The sequence below is a fragment of the Martes martes genome (assembly GCF_963455335.1).
Source record: "Martes martes genome assembly, chromosome: 14".
Lineage (NCBI taxonomy): Eukaryota > Metazoa > Chordata > Mammalia > Carnivora > Mustelidae > Martes > Martes martes.
This window is the reverse complement of record NC_137902.1, coordinates 58,001,937-58,020,544: the sequence shown is the minus strand read 5'-3', so window position 1 is coordinate 58,020,544 and position 18,608 is coordinate 58,001,937. Positions and strand designations below refer to the sequence as shown.

Genomic DNA, 18,608 nt, shown 5'->3' with positions numbered 1-18,608 from the left:
GAAGATATGGGAATCATCTAACTATCAATTAGAGGCACTTATTGAGTCTATAGGTAAATAGGAGATAACTTTATAGTGTACATAGAAGGCTTTAAAAAAAAAAACAGAAAAAGAAAAATGAAGAGGAAGGAAAAGGAAAAGCAGTCATGTTCCGGGAAATACCGACACTTACCCTGAGAGAAACTGCCAAGTATTCAGACAAGTAGGAAGAAAATTTAAAGGAAAAAAAAAAAAAGAAAGGAAATTAAGATATACAAGAAGGAAGGCCAGCTGACAGTGTTAAATGCCTTACAGAAGTTAAAAGTTCCGAAAAATGTCAACTGCATCTGTGATCATAAACAACAACAGTGTTGGTGCATCTAGAGGACAGAAACCAGATTACTGAGAAGTAAAAACTAAGTTAGAAGTTTTTTCTTTTTTTAAAGATTATCTATTAATTTATTTGAGAGAGAAAAAGAGAGACCAAGTGAGCACGAGAGGAGAGGTGCAGAGGGAGAAGGAGAAGCAGACTTCCTGCTGGGCAGGGAGCTCAATGCAGTTCTCCATGCGGGGCTCAATCCCAGGACCATGGGACCGTGACCTGAGCCAAAGGCAGATGCTTAACTGACTGAGCCACCCAGGTGCCCCCTAAGTTAGAAGTTTAAAAAACAATTACATACAAACCCTTACTAGGAAATGTTTGACTTTTGATACACTGATATCACTAACCTTTCATATCATTCATTTCTTCAATAAATATTTATTGAGCACAATTCAATATGAAGAAAGAAAAGGTGTTTATATTCTAATGGAGAAAGTTGGGCAATAAACAACAAAAAATTAAATGTACGAGATAATTTCATACATTGATAAAGGTTATGAAGAGGCCAGGGGTAGGGGAGATGATTCTTCCTTCCTTAGATGGATTAGAGAAGTCCCCCTAAGCAAGTAGTATTTAAACTGAAAACTGAAATATAAGAAGGAACCATGCTGCGAAGTTCTGATGGAAAAGCATTCCAAGAAGAGGAACAACCAATGCTAAGGAGAAGACAGCAAGGACATAATTAAAACTTTTCAAAAAAATTACTAAAACTGATACAGATTTACATCTGTCCTACAACTGTTAATAAAATCATCTCTTTACTTAGTCCATTGGTGTTGCTGCTGAGCTGGTCTAGACAGAGCAAATCAGCTGACTCATATTAAAGCGAAAATGTAAGGAATCATAAAAAAAAAAAATCATAAAACTTCCCTCACCTATATCTAACAATTCAAAGACCAATGAAATATTCACATCCAATGAATGAACAAAAATGTTAATAACAGATTGACCTAAATTTGAATGCAGTTTGAAGATCCTTAAAACAATAAAAATGCTTGTGCTTTCTGAAGGTAGCTTTACCATGAAAGAGCCTTTACTTCTTTGGTCTCCTATTTTCAGAAGCCTCACCTAGGCCAATCCATGAAAAAAAATTCACAAAAGGAGTATTTTTATTGCATAGCTTTTATGTAGAGTTTGTTTTCATATGCTTAAAACATATTTGAGAAAAGATATATTAATTTTGTTTTCATTTATTTTCATGGCCAATTTTGAAATTTTTATGGTATCTGATTCTTAATGGGAACAGAATGCCAGTTAATAATAATTAGCTACAGGAAATATTCAATTTTCCTACTTCTGTCCAAGAACTGATATAGTTAAGTAAGCAGGTTAACTCACCTAGAATATTTCAGAAACTTTGCAATGAGGAATAGAAAAGAGATAGGACTGTTATTGGAGCAGATAACAGCTTTTCTTTCTTTTTTTTTTTTTTTAAGATCTTATTTATTTGAGAGAGAGAAAGAGGGAAAAAGAGCAGTGGCGGGGGGGGGGGAGGGCAGAGGGAGAGAGAGAAAGAAAAGCAGACTCCCTACCAAGTACAAAACCCGATGCAGGGCTCAATCCCATAACCCTGGGATCATGACCTGAGCCAAAGCAGACACTTAACCAACTGAGCCACGGAGGTGCCCCCAGACAGACACAGCTTTAAATGAAGGTTGATGTGTGTTTGGGCCAAACTTTAGCGGGTTAATAATAGGCTAGGGAGGAAATACGAGTAAGAAAAGTTGAAAGTAGTAAGAAAATAGGCATTCCAATTGGAGCGAGGTCCTCAGAGGACAGAGGGAAATGGGGTCCAGAACACAGGATTATTCTGGGACACAAGAGTAAACTGAGTATAAGGAAAGATTTGGGATCTCAAACAGTCACTGACAGCCAACTATCCAAACCAGGTGAAATGTTTCACATAATGAAACTGTATTCCACTGAAGTAGAGAAGTGAAGGTGTTTTTTTTTTTAATTGCTTTATGATTTTAAAGTTGCTAATAATTAGAGCTATTTAACTCAGCACAACATTTCTCTAAATGACATCATTGTGTCACAGCACTATTTTGGCTAAACTCCCACTGGTTTAATTTCAGAAACACCCTTTGAATAAAATGCCAAGTTAAAAAGAAGGAGCATCTCATGATTTCTTCAAAATTATTCGACTAATTTCAAAGACATGCTTCCTGGAAAAGATTTGTAAGTTTCCTTTTATAGGCTTGACCATAACGGAAGAGTACATTAGAGAAGACAGCAACAGCTACCAAACCACCCAGATTTTAAGAGTACTTTTCTTTATACAATAAATATGTTCCTAAGAAGTTCTTTAAAAACTGTATTTGCATTATGGAGGCCATTTGGACCTGGAAAAACCTTATTCTGCCACTTACTATTTGTGTGTTCTAGAACAGAATAGAAGTCACCAAATAGGTTATATTCTTGCAATTTTCTTAAACTGTTCCAGTCTGTGTGGCCTAATTTGGCTATCTCAGAGAGTCAGCCCAATCCATGAAGATGAACCAAGAATTGCCTCTTCCAAGAATGCCTGGGTGGCTTAATCGGTTAAACGACCAACTCTTGATTTTGACTCAGGTCATGATCTCAGAGCCTTGACATCAAGCCTCACATCTGGCTCTGCACTGGGCTTGGAGCCTTGCTTAAGCCTCTCTCTCTCCCTCACTCTCTGCCCCTCCCCCCACCCCACTCACATTTTCTCTAAAATAAATAAATACATAAAATCTTGAAAGAAAAAAAAGAATTACCTCTTCTATGAAATGTAATATTAACACTTGCATGGCACCCATTTTTTGTCAAACTTTACAGAGTATAATGCAGGCTAGTTTTATTTTTTCACTGGCTATATGTATCAAAGAGTAAGGCTTGCCAGATTTAGCAAATAAAAATCAAACATTCCCAGTTAAATTTCAATTTCCAACAAATAATGAATACTTTTTTAGTATACCCTGTACAATATTTGGGACGTACTTAATATTAAGAAAATTATTTGTTGTTTATCTGAAATTCAAATTTCATTCAGCATACTATATTTATCCAGCAACCCTAACCAAATGATACTTCATCTCCCAGCTGGCTATTGCAGAAGTGGAATACAAAAGCCAAAGTAAATGATAAAGATTCAGGTGCTACACACACACACACCATCATCGTCATCAACATCATCATCATCAAAATATCTGCTATATTTCCAAATATTATAATGCTCCTCCATTCAGTCCTGGATTTAGAACTTTATAGCATATATAAATTTCACAACCATAAACACTGATGTGTAAAAATATAACTTATTTTTCAGCCTTATGAAGGTGTAATTAATAAATAACTTATTTTTTCTGAATAAAATTAATTTTTTTTTTTTACTCCAAGACCCATTTTGCTCAGGGCAGAAGTTTAATTTAATTGTTTTAGTAAACTCAGCCCAATTCAGTGATAGAAATCTGTTTAGTTTCATTATTCAGTCACATTCAGGTTTAAATCCCTCTTTCAGATTTTTCTCCTGATTCCCTCTCCCTGGGGATAAGCCTAAACCATAGGAGAGATCATAAAGCTGCCAATATAGGACAGTTTGGAAGACAACCATCTTCACATCCACCTGGATCTGCCTTGGTCCTTCACTGGCCTCCTGTTCCTCATGCAACTCCTCCCATCCAGTCTTTAGCACTGGAGAACACTCGCTCAAACGACAATTGGAATAATCTGCAGCGCTCTCATTTCCCACTGCAAACTGGTGATCCCTGGGCACTGGTGATCCCTGAGGTCATCTCCATCTCTAACTTCCCTCACCCATCCCTCTTTAATCTGCTGCCCTTGTCTTTTCCATGGGACCAAGCTCCCTGATTCCTTCTCTCAGATGGCTTCTGTAGCTCACTCTGGTCCCAAGGGAATTCTCTGATGCCTTCCACACTATTTCAGAAATGAAAAAAAAAAAATTCTGACTTGAAAATATGGTAAAACAAAAACAAAAATACCCATTCTGACACTAAGATCCCCAGAAAACTTTCTACTCTCAGAAGGACAGATTGGACCTAGATTTCATTATTTATCCCAGATCCCCCAAACTGCAATGGAATAAGTTCTATCATGTCTCCCAGCCTGAAGAAAGGGGGCAGTAGTGGCAGACAGTGGTGGAGGACATGCACAAAACAGACTACGACTAAACTTGTTTTTCCTTCTCCTCTTCTCCCCAGCCTGGTGGTAGTTCCTGGGGTGGCAAGGAATGGGGGGAAGAAAACCTGGTTATGTCTACTTGCCTCTCCTTGCAAGATACCAAGAATTGTCTTTTTTTCTTTCTTTTTTTTTTTTTTTAATTATTATCTAGGCCTAAACTTCCTTCCAGCATGGGCAGTGCAGGAAGAAAATGGAAAAGAGAACATAATGTGTCAAAGTAAAATTATGCTATATAATTGCACACTTTGCTTCTAAGAAAGTACCTTGGATTCCACATTACCCTGGATGCTAAACTCTTCCATATTGTCTCCCTTCTTAATATTCCTTTAGCAACTACCATGTGTTCTCTAGATTGGTTCCTCTACCGAGGACTCACTTATCCCTTATGATTACGATGTGCTCATCCATTCTCCTTATTAAACAGTGTGCTCTTGGCACTCCCTTCAGACAATCCCACTATCTGCACATGAAGCATTAGGCATTCTATTTTAGGCCCTGTCATGGGAAATTAGGAAAATGTTGGTAGGGGTAGAGACCAATATGCTCAATCTTATGGGACATTATCAAAATATAACCTGCTTTCACTTTCATTTCAAGGCTCGGGTCATCACCCTATAACATTCCATTCCATGATTATTGCAGAAGTTATACAAGTTAAAAATCCACCCTGTATAGTAGGTGTTCCCACAGCTTCAGAGACAGGAAATACTCATTACTCATATAGAATGTCCAATAGACACTGTCTCCTAACATTCTAACCTCTCTGTCAATAATCTGCAAATGAACATTTATGTACACTAAAAATCCCTATTACATGAATAATCATCACCTATTGCTTATTAAAGTGAATTATTACATAGTATATTTCTTACATCAGAGCACCCTTGTACAAAGTATTTACATAATGCTAAGAAGAGTCAATCTTCTTTCCATAAACTCACTTTCTTTATATTCTATTATTTTTTTTACAACTCATTCTAGTAGAAAATGGTTTCCATGCATAAAGAACACAGCTTTTATCTTGCTGTGTGACAGAATTATATATGCCTTTTTATTTTCAGCAGACTAGGCTCACACAGTGGTGGGGATTTATTCATGTATATATGACTTGTGTTAGTGCTTAGGAGGAAGATAAGTTTTAAAAAATAATAAAGTAGTCTCTGCCTTTACTGAAGCCAAGTTCTGGGTTTTTATATATAAATTTAATACACTATCTCATTATCTTTTAATGTATTTGCCTTAAATTAAGACAAATATCATAAGATTTCACTTATACGCGAAATGTTAAAAAATGAACAAACAAATAAAAAAAGACTCTTAAATACAGAGAATAAACTGGTGGTTGTCAGAGGGAAGGGGGGTGGAGGCTGGATGAAATAGATGGAGGGGATTAAGAGGTACAAACTTCCAGTTATTAAATAAATAAATAAATTTTCTCACGGCGTTGGAAAGTACAGCATAGGGAATATAGTCAATAATACTGTGGCAATAATATAGTGACTATACTTATCATGGTGAGCACTGAGTAATACACAGAATTGTCAAGTTACTATATTGTATACCTAAAACTAATGTAACATTGTATGTCAACTATACTCCAATTACTAACTTTATTTTTTAAAAGGGGGCATCATGGGCAAGTAAAACATTCTATATTTTTACTTGTCTGAATTGAGTTAAATATGGCTGTGAAATCTTTTATGAGTCATTATTTGGATTCTGCCCAACTCCACTGGGTCAAAAAAAAAAAAAAATCCAAACTTCCCAAACTACTGCATAATAATTTTGAGTTTCCTTTTTAACAGGAATTTCTCACCCCGTTATTTACCCTAGCCCCAACTCAATAGAAGCTTTGGTAATGCCAGTCTTTAAAGTATGGTCAAGTTAAGGAGAGTATTCATACAGATGGCTAAATATGAAATGAACTATTGCTCTGAGAACATGGTTACCTGTTACAAATAAATTTTTAATTGCTTATAATAACACAATGAAATGAATTTTTAGCATCATCCTAATGCCATCCATTTTAGAACATAGTTCACAAGAAGATGTAGCATATAAGAAATGTGTATCACATTTTTCATTAACAATCATAAACTATATAGAGGCACCTGCGTGGCTCAGTCGATTAAGCATCTGACTCTTGATATCAGCTCAAGTCATGATCTCAGGGTGGTGAGATCAAGCCCTACATTGGGGCATAGAGCCTGCTTAAGATTCTTTCTCTCTCCCTCTCCCTTTGCCCTTCCCCACCCTGCTCTCTCTCAAAAAAAAAAAAAAAGAAAGGAAGAAAGAAAGAAAAGAAAAGAAAAGAAAAAAGAAAAAGAAATAATCATAAGCTATATACATTATTTCTGGTGCCTATAATTCCTCTGATACACACATCATTTTCAGAGGACTCCTAGGGAATATGCACTTCATTTTAACATGCTATACATCAATCTTAACTACATTTTTAAAATTATTGTTCTTTTTTCTTTTTTTAATTTATCTAAGATTATTTATGTATTTATTTGACAGAGAGAGAGAGACAACAAGAGAGGGAACACAAGCAGGGGGAATGTGAGGAGGAGAAGCAGGCTTCCCGCTGAGCAGAGAGTCTGACATGGGATTCAATACCAGGACCCTAGGACCATGACCTGAGACAAAGGCAGACACTTAATGGCTGAGCCACCCAGATGCAGAGGTGCCGAGGGACAAACAAAGGGGGAGAGAGAGAGAGATCTTACATAGTCTCCAAGCCCAGAGTGGAACCAGACATGGGGCTTGCTCTCATGACCCTGAGATCATGACTTGAGCTGAAATCAAGAGTCGGATGCTTAACCAACTGAGCCACCCAGGCGCCCCTCTTTTATTATTTGGAAGTGTGACTGGTCTTTCCAGTTTATTGGTCTTCAAAACAAGTATGTTTTAATGCCATATTTCATAAAAATGCTACCACTCTATTTATCCTAAAACTACTCAGAATTACTCGTGTTCCTCAGTATCACCAATAGTTTTTAGTCTAAGAGCTTGATTTTAGAGTGTGTTCATTGATCTCAGGTCTCATATAGAACCATACACAAAAAGTATGTACATAAAAAATGCACAATGTAGAACAATAACATCTATTCCACTTACACCAACATTCTTAAAAATTGTCATTTTCATTTTTTTATATTGATATCCTAATGACAATATGAAATTACTAACTTTCAATAAAAGCAATGTACACAAACGGTTATTACCAAGGGTAAGAAATAAACCTTCCAAAACTTCTTAAAAATACAGAGTAACAAAGATACCAAGATATTCTCTATATCTGCAGGGCCAGATGTTTGGAGCAGAAGAAAATACATAGCCATTGATATAAGTCAGTCATGAACGCCACATGCTCACAAGTGCTAACTTACTTAGCATACATTACTTAATGCAGAATCTAATTTAAGCTTCCTTCCCTTCATAAATATCCTGCCACTGGTAGGTTCATGGATCCCATTCTAACCCATTACTTTAGTGGTCAAATACCTTAAGTATCTTAAGCCAGAATTTACATACCTCCTGTTTCCTGACAGATTTCAGAGCTTCCAACTAGTTTATTTCTTCTAAATTTAAAACAAAGTTCAGGAACACTTAATCCACTTACTTCAGCTTAGTCTAGGTTTAATGTTACCCATGTTCTAAGTAAAATAAACATAGTTCCTCAATTGTTAAATGAGTTTAACCTTAAGTATGCTCTTATTATATGGTATAGACATGTTTTGTTAGAGGGAGCAAGAGGCAAGCTAAAACTTTCTGCCCAATATTTTCTCAATACAGTACATTATGCTTACCAAAAATTCTCTTTATTTTTATATGATACATTATATCACACCCCAGGACTTGCTTCTCTGACCCAAAGTGAGAAGTGATGCCTCTACCCTGAGAAGACAAGCCTCTGGAGCTTACACTCAAAAGCTGACAGAGAAGCCCCAAAACTTGGAAAATTTACCAAAGTTACCACATTTAGTTTCTCTAAATTTACACATGATGATTAAAAATGTCAAAAGTATCCCACTTTTTTTATAGCTCCCTTCATTAATGTATTTTTTTTCCTCTTTCAATTCTTCCTTCAAATTTTTCCTTCATACTGTCAGCTTCCATGACAGCCCTCTTTTTTTTTTTTTAATGACTCTAACATTGAAGCTGGGAAAAAGACCAAAACTCAATTACCTCTAATTTTACAAATATAAATTTAGGATGAAGAAGTAAATGTCTAACTATCAGTAATGAAACATATGGTGAACCATTTCCTTCTTCTGTACCAATGAAAGTACCAAGAAAGGGTTCAGTAATTCCCAGTGTGTGAATGGAGAACTTAGCACAAAAGAGATAAATACCAGTATCTAAATCAGAGTCAAGAAATAAATAGCAAACAGTAAAGTTAAAACAAAATACAGAACTTAATTCAGAGCACATAAGCACACACACACAAAGCCCTCAGAATATTCAAAAGAGTTTCATCCCATAATCTAAGTACCTCCTCTCAACAATCAACACCACACTTGGAAAACCAGCCACAGGTCAGCTGCTGATGCTGTATAGATGCAGCCACAGATCATTACCTACCTAATTGTGTGTATATCTAATAGGCTCATACAGCTTTTGGAACAAAGGTTTTATAATGGAGTAAATGATAAATACTTAACTATGGTGCAAACAGATGCTATAATAACATAAACAGCATTTATTTAGCAAATATTAGAATGTATTAATGCTGTGTGTTACAACAAAGAAAAAATTAGATTCATAAAAATATAGTTAAGGAGAAGAATGCAATGTATATTATAGCTTAATTGTGGAAACTTGCTAAAATCCCATAAGTGATACTAAAAATATTAAGCAAAACATAGTTAATAATTCAATCAATGAATACAAATATCAGCTACTCATAGAAGAAAGAAAAGCTATTTACAATGTAAAAATTCAAAGACAACCCATCTAAATTGTAATATGACTCTGAAGAATATTAATTAAATTAATTTATATATATTTTTCGTCATTTCAAACCACGGTATATGGAAGAAAACCTAAGCATGCATATATCCTTGTAAATCACTCATCAAGATATAGAGTAAACCAGCCATGTTGCTCCATCTTCTGGTGGTACTTCCCCTTACCTAGATGTATTTCACTATGTGTTTCTACTGCTTTCACATTTGCAGCTTGAGAAAAAAAACATAAAAGCTGATTAGCTTCCTCCTAAATAGACAACTTGAAACTGTCCAAATAGAGTACTTTGGAGAGCAAAAATTGAGTATGCTTTTAAAAAAAATAAAGGAATAAACTGAATTTCTCATTTTATATTAAATTAGCCCTCAGGCAATCAGCCCCTCACAAACAAACAACTTAACATCTACAAAAGGCTTCATGATTGGTGTGTGCATGTTAAAGCTCTACTGTCAGCAAAACCATTGGCCTCTTCTTAGCAACATCAACACTTCCTTTGAATTTTAGCCAGTCGTACTTTAGGCACACTCCCAGCTCCACTATTAACACAAGGAGCTATAGCTATAGCAGTAATCTTTTCACCTGACAAAGATGCAGTAACAGTCGTTGTCATTTCCTAATTGTGCGCACAGGTAGAGCGCTACAACTTTGATACACAAATTTAACAAGAATTGTTTGAATTATAATTTTCATCAGGTCTATGGTAAGTAGTTGAGCTTGCTCTTCTGGAACAAATGCTGCGAATACCAGCTGGTCCCATGGTCAGTTTGGCCAAGTCACAGTGGATGCTGCAGGACTAATATACTACATTCTTAACTCTTCTTCAGCTTCTTGTACCTTAGACCCAATTGCTGTCATATTCAACCTATTCTTTCACTTGGGGCAAAGACGTGCAAAGAACAACTTCTACAACTGCTGAAATAAATAATCTACAAAACCACAATATTTATGTACACAAGCATGTCCTTTCACATGACAGAAAAGCACCAAAGTAATGTATAAAATATGTGATGAAGGATATCATAGTAAGGATGGCAATACCTTCTATGTCCTATATGTAGACACAAAGCTTACTACTGAAACATCACCCAAATCCAAAATATTTACTAAGTACTTACTATTGTCCAGGGATTGTATTAGGCTTCTGCAATACAACTGGAAATGATACTCTCCTGTAATTTATTATTTAAACTCCCTTCACACTCAGAGTGTGGTCCATAGATCAGCAGCATCAGCATCACTGAGGAGCTTGTTTGACTCTCCTGTCTTACTCCAAACTTACTGAATTAAAATGTCAATTTTAACAAAATTTCCCAAGTGATTTGTATACATAATAAAGTTTGAGGGGCACCTGGGTGGCTCAGTAGGGTAAGCATTTGCCTTCAGCTCAGGTCATGATCCCAAGGTCCTGGGATCAAACAGTGCATCGGGCTCCTTGCTCAGCAAGAAGCTTGCTTCTCCCTCTGTCTGCTGCTCCCCCTGCTTGTACTCTCTCTCACAAATAAATAAATAAAATCTTTAAAAATAAAATAAAGTTTGGAAGCACTGGTTTGGAGGGCAGTGGCTTGGAGGACACAGGATCTAGAAATTATTAAATCAAAAGTCTTCTGCAATAAAAGAACACAATGATGTTTTCTGTATTATTTGTGTATCTGTGTATTAGAGTAATCGAACTAAATGATGGTTATAATTTCTACCTCTTCTAAAATATTGTAATATTACTGCATTGTCTTTTGTTGTTGTTTTTTTAAATGGCGCTACTGAATGACCTCCATTTACAGGCATCTCAATATCTAACAGTATACATATAAATCTAGGTGTTGAAAGTATCCATATCTATATTCAGTATACAAACCAGAGATACTGAAGAATCAATACACATATTATGCTGACTTAAGCTGAAGGATTCACAAAAGAACCGAAGAAAATGTCACTCCCCGTCACTGTCCCTGTTCTGCTATTAAGCAAGTGTATAGCTGTGTACAGGCTATCTCCACGGGCCTCATTTTGCTCATCTCTAAAATAAAATAGTTGGGTTAGATGAATTCCAAAGAATCCTTAGTTTAAGGTTCTGATTCTTGTATGCCTTTTTCAGTCTGCATCATACACCACCACAGCTCGTGTCCTTAGAGTGAAAATATGTCCTCTTTGCACACACAGATCATTTTCAAGCTACAAAACAGACTAGAGAAAATATCTTTTCAGAGTTAACTCTTTTAGGACTTTAATTCCTCATCAATAACTAACTTTTATTGACAATCTTATGGACTTAGGTATATCACTATAAGAGAGGCACAAATAAGTGCATATTGATGCAAACATTGAAGTTTTTTAGCACCCTAAAATTCCTATCAGCATTGTAAATTTTGAAAACAACCCATAACAAAGCATTAACTATTTCAATAAGCATTCTCCACCATAAAGTAACTATAAGCTGCCCATGAGGCAAACTATCATAGCAAACAACCTTGTAAAAAATTAATAAATCTTCTCTGGTGCATGAAAATCAGCTAGTATATGCCTGATTCAACAGCTTTCTACCTAAGTGCCACCAATAAACTGAACCCCAGAGACAACAGATGGAAACAGAATAGCAAACCTTGGAATTTAAAAGATGTCTCCATGTTTGTACTTTACTAATTAATTAGAAGATACCTACTTGTCATGACTATTAATTATGTCCAATGTAGAAATCAAATTTTAGAAGGAGAACCATATATAATATGCATCATTTTGATTATTTGTTTTAAATAAAGGATGAGGTTCTTACATAAAATCTATAAGGTTTTGTAACTTCAGACTGTAACTATAGAAAAAGAAATTACCCCATAAAGATCTGCAGTTTATGAAGTAGTGAAAATGATTAGATGGCTATTGCAATAAGCTAGAAATTAGGAAATGTGAATATTAATTCTGACTCTGTTACTGACTTGGAATGACCTTGAATGATGTATCCAACTTTCTTCTCTCTCTGTACCAGAAAAGTCAAGAATAAATGTAATGCCGTTGTTTGTTTTTTGTTGTTTTTTTTTTTGAGACAAACTGTGTGCAATTGAATAAAAATGGAATTGCATCTGTAGTGGATAGAATAAAACATGGGGTTGATTTGAACTTCGGTGCAGCACAGTCTTATAATTCAACATTTTTAATACCTGTGCAATAAATTTTTAAGTAATATCTGAAATGCTTTGGGATCTTTAGAAACAGTTTTATAAATGGCATAAATACTCTTTTTACTTCATTGGCCAAGTAAGAAATAGAATACCATCTAAGGTAGACATGAAAATTTTAATGTAGCAGTCTTTGGTTGACTTACTCTTAAAAGGAGTAATTCAATCAGAACTCTTTCAAGAGAGTTGGATTAATTACAGAACAAGGAAAGGAAGAAGGATCCTCTCCCAATTGAGCTATTAACATATTTCATCTAGCAAAAACCACTGAAGTAAATCTACTGTTTCTAGAACTATTGTTCTAGAAGCTTAATACTTCCTGTTAATGCTCATTTAGCCCCCAATTACACTCTTTCTTAGACTTCATCTGAATAATCCCAATTGCATAGGTACTTTCTTTTTTAAAGTTTAAGTAAAACATATTTACAACTTCCATTTTCGTGGTAATGTAATGGGAAGTTAGTTCTACATTGTACTGTCCTTACAGATAAGCAATTTTCTAGTGCAATATCATTACATATCCCCTCATCCTATATGATCTATAACATTTTTATTGCCATAAGTCTTTACACTGATGAAGACTACTACCAGAATTCATCAACTTCCTCTTCTCTATGTGCTAGAGTACGACAACAAGAAGCCTAACATTATTCAGTTCTGTTTTGCTAAACACTGATTTCAGAAGAGCCCGACATTGTTGTCTTGTGTCCTCAGAGTTCTTGAATTCCAAGGTGAGCCTAGGATTATTCTCTATGTGGTCAGTCATTATCCATCTGGAATTTTATTTTTCAATGCAAGGTTGTTAACCTATAGTTATTCTTACTAAATAAATTTTTTCTAATTTATTTCTATTTTTCCTCATTGATAAGGAATCATTTTAAAGGCAATTCTTATTTACACAGTATTATGTACCCTTCCAGTTTGGGAGTTATCTGAAGGGATTAACTCACTCAACTCAGTGAAAGAAAAAAGCAATGGTTCATTCCTGAATATCATCACTAAAGAGAGAACAATAATGTGCTGAAAAACAACAACTGGAACCACAAGGGAAGTTTAGGAACATAGGATGTAATTATTACATGAGTTGGGATTTGGCAGAACGCTGGGTCTGAGACCTTATTTCTAACACAGATTGCCATGGCACAATACTGAGGACCCTAATTTTACTGCCCATCAAGAGACCACAAAACAGATTAGAAGCAAATAATGCAACTCCTTTCTGAAAAGGTATCTATAGTTTTGGGGTTTTTATTTGTTTGTTTGTTACACAGATCTCCAACCCCTACATCATCTATGTCCAGAAACATCCCATCTGATATGTTAAGAACAGTGCTGAACATTATGTGCAGTACAAAACTGTACAGAATAGAGAGTATACTCTTCTGAAACTTACCATTATGGAAGATGACTTATGAGAATAATATAAAACAACATCATAATAACTGTCACTTATACTAACCACATGTCAGGCATGGTGCTAAGTCCTTTATATACTGATTCCTCTATGTACTTTAAAGGATTTAAAGCATTTATGTACTTTACATTTTACATACTGTTTTCTTAATACAGGCCATAAGTTGTTAGGTGTTATTTTTCTAACATTTAAAAAAAAGAACTATGGTGCCCAAGGTGGTACAAACAGTCTATCTAGATCTGGCTGACTCCAAAGCCATACTCTAACTTGAGCTTATTGAAGAGTAAGTGTATAATCAATAAGATGCTAAATTATATGACATGGTTAAAAGCTAAAAATGACAAAGAAGGAAGAGTTTACATATTGACTAAAGGTCATAGGATAAAGTGCCACGAGGGAGGCTAGACTTCAGTTTTGCTTTAAAGAATGATTAGCAATTAAATAAGCAAATAGAAAAGGTCTGTATACTCTGAATACCAAGTTTTATAAACCTTGTGAAAAGAGCAGAAGGCCAAAATAGCATGGCATATTTAGGGAGACAAGAGGGAGAGCAGGGGTATGTAATGTGTTCCAACATGGATGTATATCTGAAGTACAGGATTTTAATTTTGCATATTTTCATATCACTATGTAAATGTACTTCAGTCTTCATAATGTTCAACTCAATAATGTCAACTTTAATTTATACCAAAGGACTTCAGAAACCTCTGGGAAGGGGATATGTCTTATAATGCTATTATAAGTATTAAGGGTAGAAAAGAGAAGAGGGAATTAAATTTGAGTACAGAAAATCAAACTTTATTTTATTTTATTCCATGAAACCAAAGCCCCAAGAAAATTTCTTGATTTATAACCTCTCAAATTAATACATAAATCTGGGCTTTATATAATAACTGAAGCTTACTATTACCATTCCTATGTAACATTAACCAGGAAGATAAAAACCAGTCAAAGCAGATAAACTCCAAGAATGCATCTCCAGATAGTAAAAACTGAAAAAGGCTCCAGATTCTCAGGCTAATCTTGCTTTGTCATCTGGTTACTTCAAGCTGATTCATCCTGGTAAACCCATCACTTCATCTATCAGGGCCTCCTCTCACCTTTTCCAACCAAAGCTATTTTCAACATTAGTCTTTTTGACAGTAGGAAAATGGAAAGATGCTTGTGCCCCAACTTAAAATACAGCCCAAGCAACTGAAGTATAAGCACTCACTCTTAAAAATAAAAGGCGGGGTGGGGGGAAGAAATAGCTAAATGCACACTTAGGAGAAGAAGTACAATAATTCTAAAAAAAGAAAGGTAAAAGACTAGAGCAAAGTACTCCCAGGATCTTTCTGGCCCGGGGGTAGGGGGTTGGGCGGCGCGGGGGGGGGGGGGGGGGTAGAATCTCTGAAAATGATGTTTAAAAGTCATCGGGAGGGACAGAAAATAAAATCTAATGAATGAATCCAAGAAAATAACTATAATCAATCCACTGCTCATCCATAATTCACAGTTAAGGTAACATTAACATTTTGTGTTTATTTAAAGAAATGATCGGAAAATTATTAATGTTAGGAGAAAACCTAAATAATAAATTAAGACAAAGGACTATCCAGGAAGCCAAAGGGTTAATGCCCTTCTGAATTTTAAAAGTATAGTAAAATACATCAATACTAATTGCCTGTAATCTGAGACCAAAACTTCAGGTATGCTTCCTTGCTCTTAGTAACAAGAGCACCAACAAGTATTTATTGAGCATCCGCCATGGGTCAGATACTGTTGTGAACACTGCAGAGAATACAGCATTGAAGGTGACAGACGAGGCTCTGTCCTTATGGAGCTACGTGCTGTCACAAGGAGGAATGATAAATATGGTTAGACCGGGGAACAAACCATGACTAATCCTCTGGTACAAAGAATCCTGCCTTATAAGGCAGAATCTTTCTTGCTGAATTGCAATTTTACAGAGACCTGAATCTTTTCCAGGAGAAAAAACTTAGTTGTGTGTGTTTAAAAGGTTTGGAGGCCTTTTAAGGCATAGGATTGGAGAAAAGGCAAATCCTGTCAAGTCAGAGAAGAGTTGATGTTGTTTTGACTCTCTGAACCCTGCCCAAACTAATTCCCAACAATTCATCTGTGGCTTTGGTACAGAACTTGGTTAATACTACAAATTCCTAGGAAGCTCTGCTACATTTGGAAGCAAAATGGGAGGTAAACAAAATTTGTCTTTGCTATTCTCTGCCATCTCCCTCATTTGCCATGTCTTCTTTTATTCCTTTTTTCCTCCCTATTTTCCTATTTTGAAAATTTTTTTAATTCTTCAAAAATCAATGTTTTCTTTTACTATACTATTTTCCCAGGCCTCATTCTTAATATCTCTTCAGGGAGTCAGACTGGGGGATAATAAAATGGAGAGTTCTAGGTATGCAGTATAAAACCAAGTACAGTTTAATTTCCCTCATTTGATCCCTCTTATCATATCCCTAGAAGTTCCTTTCCCTCTCTTCCATCAGTCTTTGGTCCCTGACTTTCTACTCTATCATCCTCTTTCCACTTTCCTCAATTCCCCTTCCATTTTTTCCAAATCGAAAAAAATGATCATTAGATATAAGGAGAGCTGGAGTTGTGTAATACAAAAGGATTGACAGTATGTTATGTGTGCAGTTAAGTTCATTACATAAGGATTCGTCCCTTTGAGTTTAAGACACTGCCTTGTGTGAATAAATTTCACTAGACCCATGGTTACTAGATATAAAACTCAGAGGATTGTGAAGATAAAGTTTTATGCATTTTCTTAGCTGTCTAAAGACATCATTTCAAAAATCATTTTGTGTTTTCATATATACTAAAAATCTGCATGAGAGAAAGAGAAGTGGAGAGAGAACCTACCCTGTTTTGCCTCTCACCAGGTACCCACTTTCAAAGATCGCTTTAAGCCCTGGGTCTGGCATCCCTAAAATTGTCTTCATACTGCACGCCTAGGCCTCCTCACCTTCCTATCCTCCAGGCCTGCCTCCCTGCAAGGTACTGGGAATGAGACCCGGGAAACGCCCAGGTCTAGAGTCAGACTGATTTAGATTTAAAGCCCAGCTTTATGTCTTATTAGCCCAGTGACCTTAGACAAGTTACTTAACTCTTAACAGTTTTCTCACCTTACAATGGTGCTCATAAAACCATCCCCATTGTACTGTTATAAACATTTCATGATCTGATCCATAAATTTACTAATCACAATATGTGGCATACAGTTGCCATTTAATAAACATATATATGATTTACATATACATAAGTGTACATACATTTACACTCCATGTGCCCATCTTTTCCTCAAACACACATACAATTTACTTATCTGTCCTTCATTCAGGCAGAGTCTTGCCCTTCTGCCCTTGAAGCATTCACATTTTTCCAAATTCACAATTAGCTAATGCAAGAATCTAATCAATGAAAATGTGCTAATAAGAAAGGATGAGAGAAGAGGACAGTGACTATTGCCTGCCAACTCAAATATCCCTCAGTGATAAAATATGGCTCTTGGAAACAAAACTGTACTAAAAATTGCATAGGCCAGAGCAGTGACTTACAGTGAATTTAAAGCAGCACCATCTGGGAGATTCCTGTAGTAGCTCTGTGTAACTGTGACCCACTTCCTTTACATGTGCTAATATGTAAGCCATCACTAATTTTAAAATCAGTAAATAAAACTTAAGTGGAAATTGTGTCCTTTTTCATATAAATTAAAGTATATGCAGAGATGTTTCATTTACCCCACAACATTCTACAAAATAAAGGTAACTCTCAGGAAAATAGGGCAATGGGAAGGCTAAATGCCCATGTAATGTCGGTGATAAAGCAGAACCTAGAACACAATTCCCTTTTCAAGTCACTATTTCCAGACCATACCACAGTGATTTCCTAAAGTGAACTAAAAAAAAAGAAGCCCAGCTTTGAAAACTTCATCCAAAAGATCCAAAATCTGTGAATCAGGCAATCACAAGAGAGTCACACCTTTGCCATACTAACACGAAAGACTTAAAAAATGGACTTGGTGCCTGGCCATGCGAGTCAGCCACTTAGTCATTTTTCTAGACACTATCCATCATTGAACACATTCCCGAATTTCATGCAACCTAATTTAAACGTCTATCTGGCTGTTATCGGAATAAACATTCAATCAGTAAAAGCTTGACAACCCTGACACCTAGTGGCTCTAAGGAAATTGGTGAGGATCGGCTTGGGAAAATTAGCTAGCTAGTTACTGTGGCAGCATCTCACAAATACATCAAATTTAGTGATTATTAATATTTTTTAATACTAATTCTGAAAGCAACTCTATAAAAATCTATTTTGGTTCTGTATTTATTTGGAGGTCTATACAAGGAGGCTAAAAGCTTTGCATTTGTAAAGTATATTTTCCTTCCCCCTTACACATTTAGCAAAATTCCACTAATCTTCAGAGATCTAACAAGAAAACTAAAGGTAGATTCATACTTTGGCAAATTCATGATTCTTTCCCTTAATTTTGTACATACATCTATATCCTTTT

At 35.7% G+C, this 18,608-nt stretch overlaps 1 protein-coding gene across 1 annotated transcript in view; it reads right to left on the bottom strand.

The window, feature by feature from the left end:
* The window catches only part of CTNNA3 (catenin alpha 3), a 1,754,201-nt gene that overhangs the window by 1,538,652 nt on the left and 196,941 nt on the right, over positions 1-18,608 (bottom strand). The gene's annotated exons all lie outside the window — the stretch shown is intronic.